At 40.3% G+C, this 6,677-nt stretch overlaps 1 pseudogene; it reads left to right on the top strand.

The window, feature by feature from the left end:
• The first annotated feature begins 625 nt into the window (after window positions 1–625).
• LOC112858431 (heterogeneous nuclear ribonucleoprotein A1-like 2) lies at window positions 626–4,154 on the top strand (annotated as a pseudogene).
• The last annotated feature ends 2,523 nt before the right edge of the window (window positions 4,155–6,677 follow it).

The following is a 6,677-nucleotide window of genomic DNA, read 5'->3' as shown; positions in this document are numbered from 1 at the left end:
TGACCCTATGGAGCCCAATTCTAGAGTAACTTTCCCTACCATCAGCTGTCACCTACAGAGGATGTTTACCACTGTTTGTGTCTCTATGATGCCAGAGGACCCCTCACTGAGATGCCTTATTTTTGTAAGATGCCTTATTTTCCCCCTCATGGAACATGGTCATCAATCTGATGGGTTTTCTGATCTTCTATGATAGTTCTTTACTAGCATGCTCATCTAAGACTTTTGACTCCTTCCTAGAGGTAGTCTGGTGTCTCTACTTCAATTACTTTGGCCATCACTATTTTCAAGCTTCCATAAGCCATTGAAGCAGTGAATTCAAATTTAGAGTTTAGGAAAGGATATGTAGAACTGGTCCTGAGTCATTGGGGAGTATCCTCCACATATTACTATCAACAAGTTTTCTCTTATCCACTCATACTTCAGTCTTCCTGTCTTTTCCCTGGAGAGTCCAATTCCAGCATCCCCCAGGTTCACTCCCAGCCATATTCTCTCCATTCCTGTCAGTACATATTAACCAGGTTCCAAAACTGTTTTGGTGATTTTTTTTTTCTATGAAAGCATGGATGGTACTTCCTTAATTGGGTCATGGTGGCTCTTGATCCTCACTATTGGTCTAGAAGCCATGAGGAAAGATGAGGTCATATATTTAGAAGGGAAAACAACATCTTTCAAGGCATTGGGCTCAGGTGAGACCTTTGCATGTTTCCAAGTGGTAGGAGGCGGCATTAGCAAGGAGTTATGGGGCATTTCTGTAATCTCCAGAGTGTTCAAGGGAATGTGGGCATTTAGACTACTTAAGTGTGTTCCTCTATGTGTTTCCAACACAGGCCTTTATTCATAGGGCCAAACTTTAACACAGATTTACTGAGAATGAGAATTCAGCCTTATTTATAATTCTGCTATTATAAAACCAAGTACCGAGACTGATTTTCAGCATAGTCTGCCCTTAAGCTGCAGGAAATTAGCTATTTCAATGCTGCTGGGAGGCTCTCAAGCTTTTATATTGTGACTGAATTGGTAGTTAGCTGACCTGAACCTGTCATTTTCTTAAGAGCATCATTGGCGCTTAGTAACCAACCAGCTCCATGGTTCCTAAACTTATAATTGTCCTTATATCTCTGTAAATTGCATAAGCTGGTGCATTCCCTTCTACTTCTATCCCAGCCCAACTCACCACAGATGAGAGCCTTAGTAATGCTAAACACACTCATCCCATTTAAGATAAGGAATGAGGTTAAAAATCCAAGGCAAAACTATCTAAATCTGTACTTTACTTTTAATTTTATAGGTTTAGAAACTGAGGCACAAAGTGATCAAAGTAATCCTCCAGGTAGTTAGTAGCAGAGCTTAGCCTAAATAAGTCCCTTGACTTACTCTAGCAATCCTTCTGGCAGTCCAAGTAGAATACAAATTTCCCGTTTTTGTCATACAGATCATTTCTTGAAAGTATTTCTAAGTGGTATTCTTGTTTCTCTTGGTGCTCCACTCAGATCTCTTCTACCAGCTGGTGCACTTATGCCCCAGATGTTCTGAATGTTATCCAGTAACAACTCATGCTGCTCCTTCTCCAGAGAGGTAGCTCTTGGCCAAAGGAGGAGGAGGAGGAGGAGGAGGAGGAGGAGGAGGAGGAGGAGGAGGAGAAGAGGAAGAAGAAAACAACCTGTGGGAAGTTGCACTACACCTCACCTCTTTCCTCTCACCTGCTCACCTGGGCCAGACCTTGGCCAATAAGTGGCTCAAGGCATAAGGGGCCAGGCCCCTTACTTTGAGGTACAACTACTTTTATTGTACAATTTATGTTTCAGAATTATCATGTAATCAGACTAAAGTGAGTACATTTTTGTTTAGCCTTTTCATCTGTTCTATCCTGCCTCCCTCATTCTCTTTTTCCTAAGAATATTCACCCAATTAATCACTTAAGAATATCCATCTTAGATTTCTAGGGAACTCCAAATAAGACAGCTGGTAAAAGAAGAAGTCTCTAAGGATGGATTCTGAAGTTAGATTTCTCACCAGCTGTGTGGCCATGATTATGTAAAGTAATGATAGCCCCTGGCATGCTGGAACTATGTGATTGCTAAAACTAACTGAAATGAAGTACAGGTAGAAGATAAAGGTCTCGTTGGTACAGTGCCTTGGACACTTGAGAAGTATGGTAGAGGGAACAAGAAATATCCATTCCACAATTCTTATGGTTACTAACGTGCTGGTGATGTATTAAAGAGAGAAAATTACACTTAGGCATATTAACCAATGATTTAAATCAAGGTTTAAGAGTCAGATGTCTTCTTTGACAATATTTTTAAAGACCCACATCTGGTATAGTGGTGGGAAATATGGTGGAGTAGGAAGATCCTGAGCTCACCTCCTCCCATGAATGTACCAAGGCTGTAACTCCATGTAGAACAACTGTCCCTAGATAATGACGTGAAGGCTAACAGATTTCCATAGCTAAAGATTTAAAGAAAAATACACACTGAGAAGTGTAGGAAGGGCAGAACGTCCTCTCATCAGGACGCAAACCCTCAGTGTGAAAACCCACAAGTGGGAGGGATAACACATTTACAGAGGTCTTCCCTGAAAAAGGAAGGTTTCAAACCCGATATGAGATAATCCATGCCCTGGGAAGACAAGCCTCCATAATGTCTGTTTTTCAAAATTAACAGAGCTTAATTCTGGGAGGGCCTGAGGGCTATAGGAAATAAAGACTCCACTCTTAAAGGGCCTACCTGTAATCTCACACTCTCTGAAATTTAGAAGAGGCAGCAATTTAAAAAGGATCTGGGGCTTTCTGCCTGTGGACACCACTGAGTAAGCATCATTAAAGCCTCCCCTCCCACCACGTCTAAGTCAGAGACTCCCAAAGAGCCTGAACAGTTGTGGAAGCTTTTCATCGGAGGTTTGAGCTTTGAAACAACTGATGAGAGTCTGAGGAGCCATTTTGAACAATGGGGAACGCTTAAGGACTGTGTGGTAATGAGAGATTTGAACACCAAGTGCTCCAGAGGCTTTGGATTTGTCATCTATGCCACTGTGGAAGAGGTGGATGTAGCCATGAATGCCAGGCCACACAAGGTGGATGGAAGAGTTGTAGAACCAAAGAGTGCTGTCTCCAGAGAAGATTCTCAAAGACCTGGTGTCCACTTAACCGTGAAAAAGATTTTTGTCGGTGGCATTAAAGAAGACACTGAAGAATGTCATCTAAGAGATTTTTTTGAATAGTATGGGAAAATTGAAGTGATTGAAATCATGACTGACCGAGGCAGTGGCAAAAAGAGAGGCTTTGCTTTTGTAACATTTGACAACCACGACTCTGTAGACAAGATTGTCATTCAAAAATACCATACTGTGAATGGCCCCAACTGTGAAGTAAGGAAAGCTTTATCTAAGCAAGAGATGGCTAGTGCTTCCTCCAGCCAAAGAAGTCAAACTTTGGTAGTGGTCGTGGAGGTGGTTTTGGTGGGAATGACAACTTTGGCTGTGGAGGAAACTTCAGTGCCACTGTTGGTGGCAGTCAAGGTGGTGGTGGATATGGTGGCAGTGGGGATGGCTATGATGGATTTGGTAACAATGGAAGCAACTTTGGAGGTGGTGGAAGCTATAATGATTTTGGCAATTACAAAAAATCAATCTTCAAATTTTGGACCCATGAAAAGAGGAAATTTTGGAGGCAGAAGCTCTGGCCCCTATGGTGGCAGACGCCAATATTTTGCCAAACCACGAAACTAAGGTGGCTATGGCAGTTCCAGCAGCAGCAGTAGCTATGGCAGTGGCAGAAGGTTTTAATTACTGCCAGGAAACAAAGCCTAGCAGGAAAGGAGAGCCAGAGAAGTGACAGGAAACCTATAGGTTACAACAGGTTTGTGAACTCAGCCAAGCACAGTGGTGGCAGGGCCTAGCTGCTACAAAGAAGACATGTTTTAGACAATACTCATGTGTATGGGCAAAAACCTTGAGGACTGTATTTGTGACTAATTGTATAACAGGTTATTTTCATTTCTGTTCTGTGGAAACTGTAAAGCATTCCAACAAAGGGTTTTAATGTAGATTTTTTTTTTTTGCACCCATGTTGTTGATTGCTAAATGTAATAGTCTGATCATGATGCTGGATAAATGTGTCTTTAAAAAAAAAATGCACCTGGGCCATAGATGAAAGAGATTTATTGATTAATTTTAGGGTGTGTGCCAGAGGGGCAGGGATCTGGAAGAACTTTCTCTGGGAATGTAAGCACAGGTGGGCTTGCCTTCTTTCAGCCTAGGTCATTCAGTTCTGACATTATCTACCTTGCTAACACTGCTTGCCCTGACCCAGCATTCCCATGTAGATTTGTTCCACCCAATCTGCTGACCCCTACAGGCACCCCTCCAAAGAGGCTACGACCTGCCACATCTGGTGGGCAACCTCAGCTGGGACTAGTGCACTTCAAGTGACTCTTGTCCTGGAAAGGGTAGGCCAGCCTAGCCTACCAGCACACCCACAGCAGCTACTGGGCTTCACAGCCAGCCACACCTGGGGCTAACCCCACTGACCATTATACCAGCAGCAGTTGCAACTGGGCCTCTCAGCTTGTCATTCTGGGGCTCATACTTACCCACCAGTGCACCTGTAGTAGTTGCAGCTGGACATTGCATCCAGCCAGCCCAAAGGCCTGTCCCACCCACCATCACACCCACAGTAGTTGCAGCTCAATCACAACAGGAGGCCACAAACAGCTCACACAAGGCAAACCCCCGGGGTACCTAGTTCTGGTAATAAGGAATATTGCATTTCTGGGCCCACAGAATGCCATCTACATAAGATCATAACCTCTAAGACCAAGAGATGGAGCTGACCTACCTAATATTTAGAAAAAAACAGGCAGTCAGACAACATAAGGAGACAGAGGAATTCCAAACAAAAGAATACGAGAAAAACTCAAGAAAAGAATGAAATGAAACAGAGATAAGCAATCTACCTGCTAAAGAGTTCAAAGTAATGGTCATAAAGATGTTCATCAAATTTTGGAAAGAGTAAATGAAGTGAGAACTTCAACAACGAGATAGAAAATACAAAAAGAACCTAAAAGAGTTAAAGAATACAAGGACTACCATGAAAAATACACTAGAGGGAATCAACAGAAGATTAGAGGATGTAAAAAGATGGATCAATGATCTGAAAGAAGGGCAGTGGAAAGCATCCACTGATAAGCAAAAAGAAAAAAATGAGGAGAGGTTAAGGGCCTCTAAGACATAAGTGATACTAACATTTGCATTATAAGGGTCCCAGAAGGTGAAGAGACAAAGAGCAGAAAACTTATTCGAACAAATAGCTGAAAACTTTCCAAACTTGGGGAAGGAAACATACATCCTAGTCCAGAAAGTGAGAGATCCACAAACAAGATGAACCCAAAGGGATCTACACAAAGACACATAATTAAAATGTCAAAAATTAAAGATAATCTTAAAAGCAGCAAGAGAAAAGACACTAGCTACCTACAAGATACACCCATAAAACTATCAGCTGATTTTTCAGCATTTTTCACGTCAGATCAAAAGAGAGTGGCATAATATATTTAAAGTGCCGAAAGGAAAAAAAACAAACCTACAGCTGAGAATACTGTACCCAGAAATGTTATTCTGAATGAAGGAGAGATTAATTCCCTCGACAAACAAAAATTAAAGGAATTCATCACCACTAAACTGGCATTACAAGAAATGTTTAAGGGACTTCTTCAAGCAGAAAAGGTCATAACTACAGGTAAAGCAAACCTAAAGGTAGTAAATTAATCACTTATGCCTCGTATAAAGGTTAAAAAAACAAGTAGTAAAATCAACTAGATCAACAATAAATATTAAGGAACAAAAAAATAAAAAGATGTAAAATATGACATTAAATACATAAAATGTGGGTGCAGGGGAGTAAAATGTAGTGCTTTTAAAATGTGTTTGAACTTAAGAAACCCTTAACTTAAAGTAGATTGGTGTATACTTAGGGGATATATATAAACCTCATGGTAACCACAAACCAAAAACCTGTTACAGATGCACAAAAAATGACAAAGGAATCCAAACATAACAATAAAGAAAATTGTCAAATCTCAAGGGAAGAAGGCAAAAGAAGGAGGGCACAGAGAAGTGCAAAAAACAGCTAGAAAACAAACAAAATGGCAATAAGTACATAACTACCAATAATTACTGTAAATGTAAAAAGACTACATTCCAATAAAAAGGCATAGGTGATTGAATGGATAAAAAAATAAGACCCATTTACATGATGCCTACAAAACACTCACTTCAGATTTAAAGACATAGACAGACTGAAAGTGAAAGGATGGAAAAAGATATCCTATGCAAATGGAAACAAACATAAAGCTGGAGTAGCAATACTTACATCAGATAAAATAGACTTAGAAAAGACTATAATGAGAGATAAAGAAGGGCATATATAATGATAAAGGGGCCAATTCCACAAGGAGATATAACAATTGAAAATATATATGCACCAAACATAGGAGGACCTAAATATATAAAGCATATATTAATAAATATAAAGGAAGAAATTTACAGTAATACAATAGTTGGGACTTTAACACCCTATTTACATCAATGAATAGATCAATAAAGAAACAGTGACTTTGAACACACTATACTAGGTGGTCTTAACAGATACGTATAGAACATTATATCCAAAAATA

Source organism: Puma concolor, chromosome B1 (assembly GCF_028749965.1).
Source record: "Puma concolor isolate L17-30 chromosome B1, mPumCon1.1.hap2, whole genome shotgun sequence".
Lineage (NCBI taxonomy): Eukaryota > Metazoa > Chordata > Mammalia > Carnivora > Felidae > Puma > Puma concolor.
The sequence above is the reverse complement of the archived record's forward strand: the minus strand, read 5'-3'. Positions and strand labels throughout refer to the sequence as shown.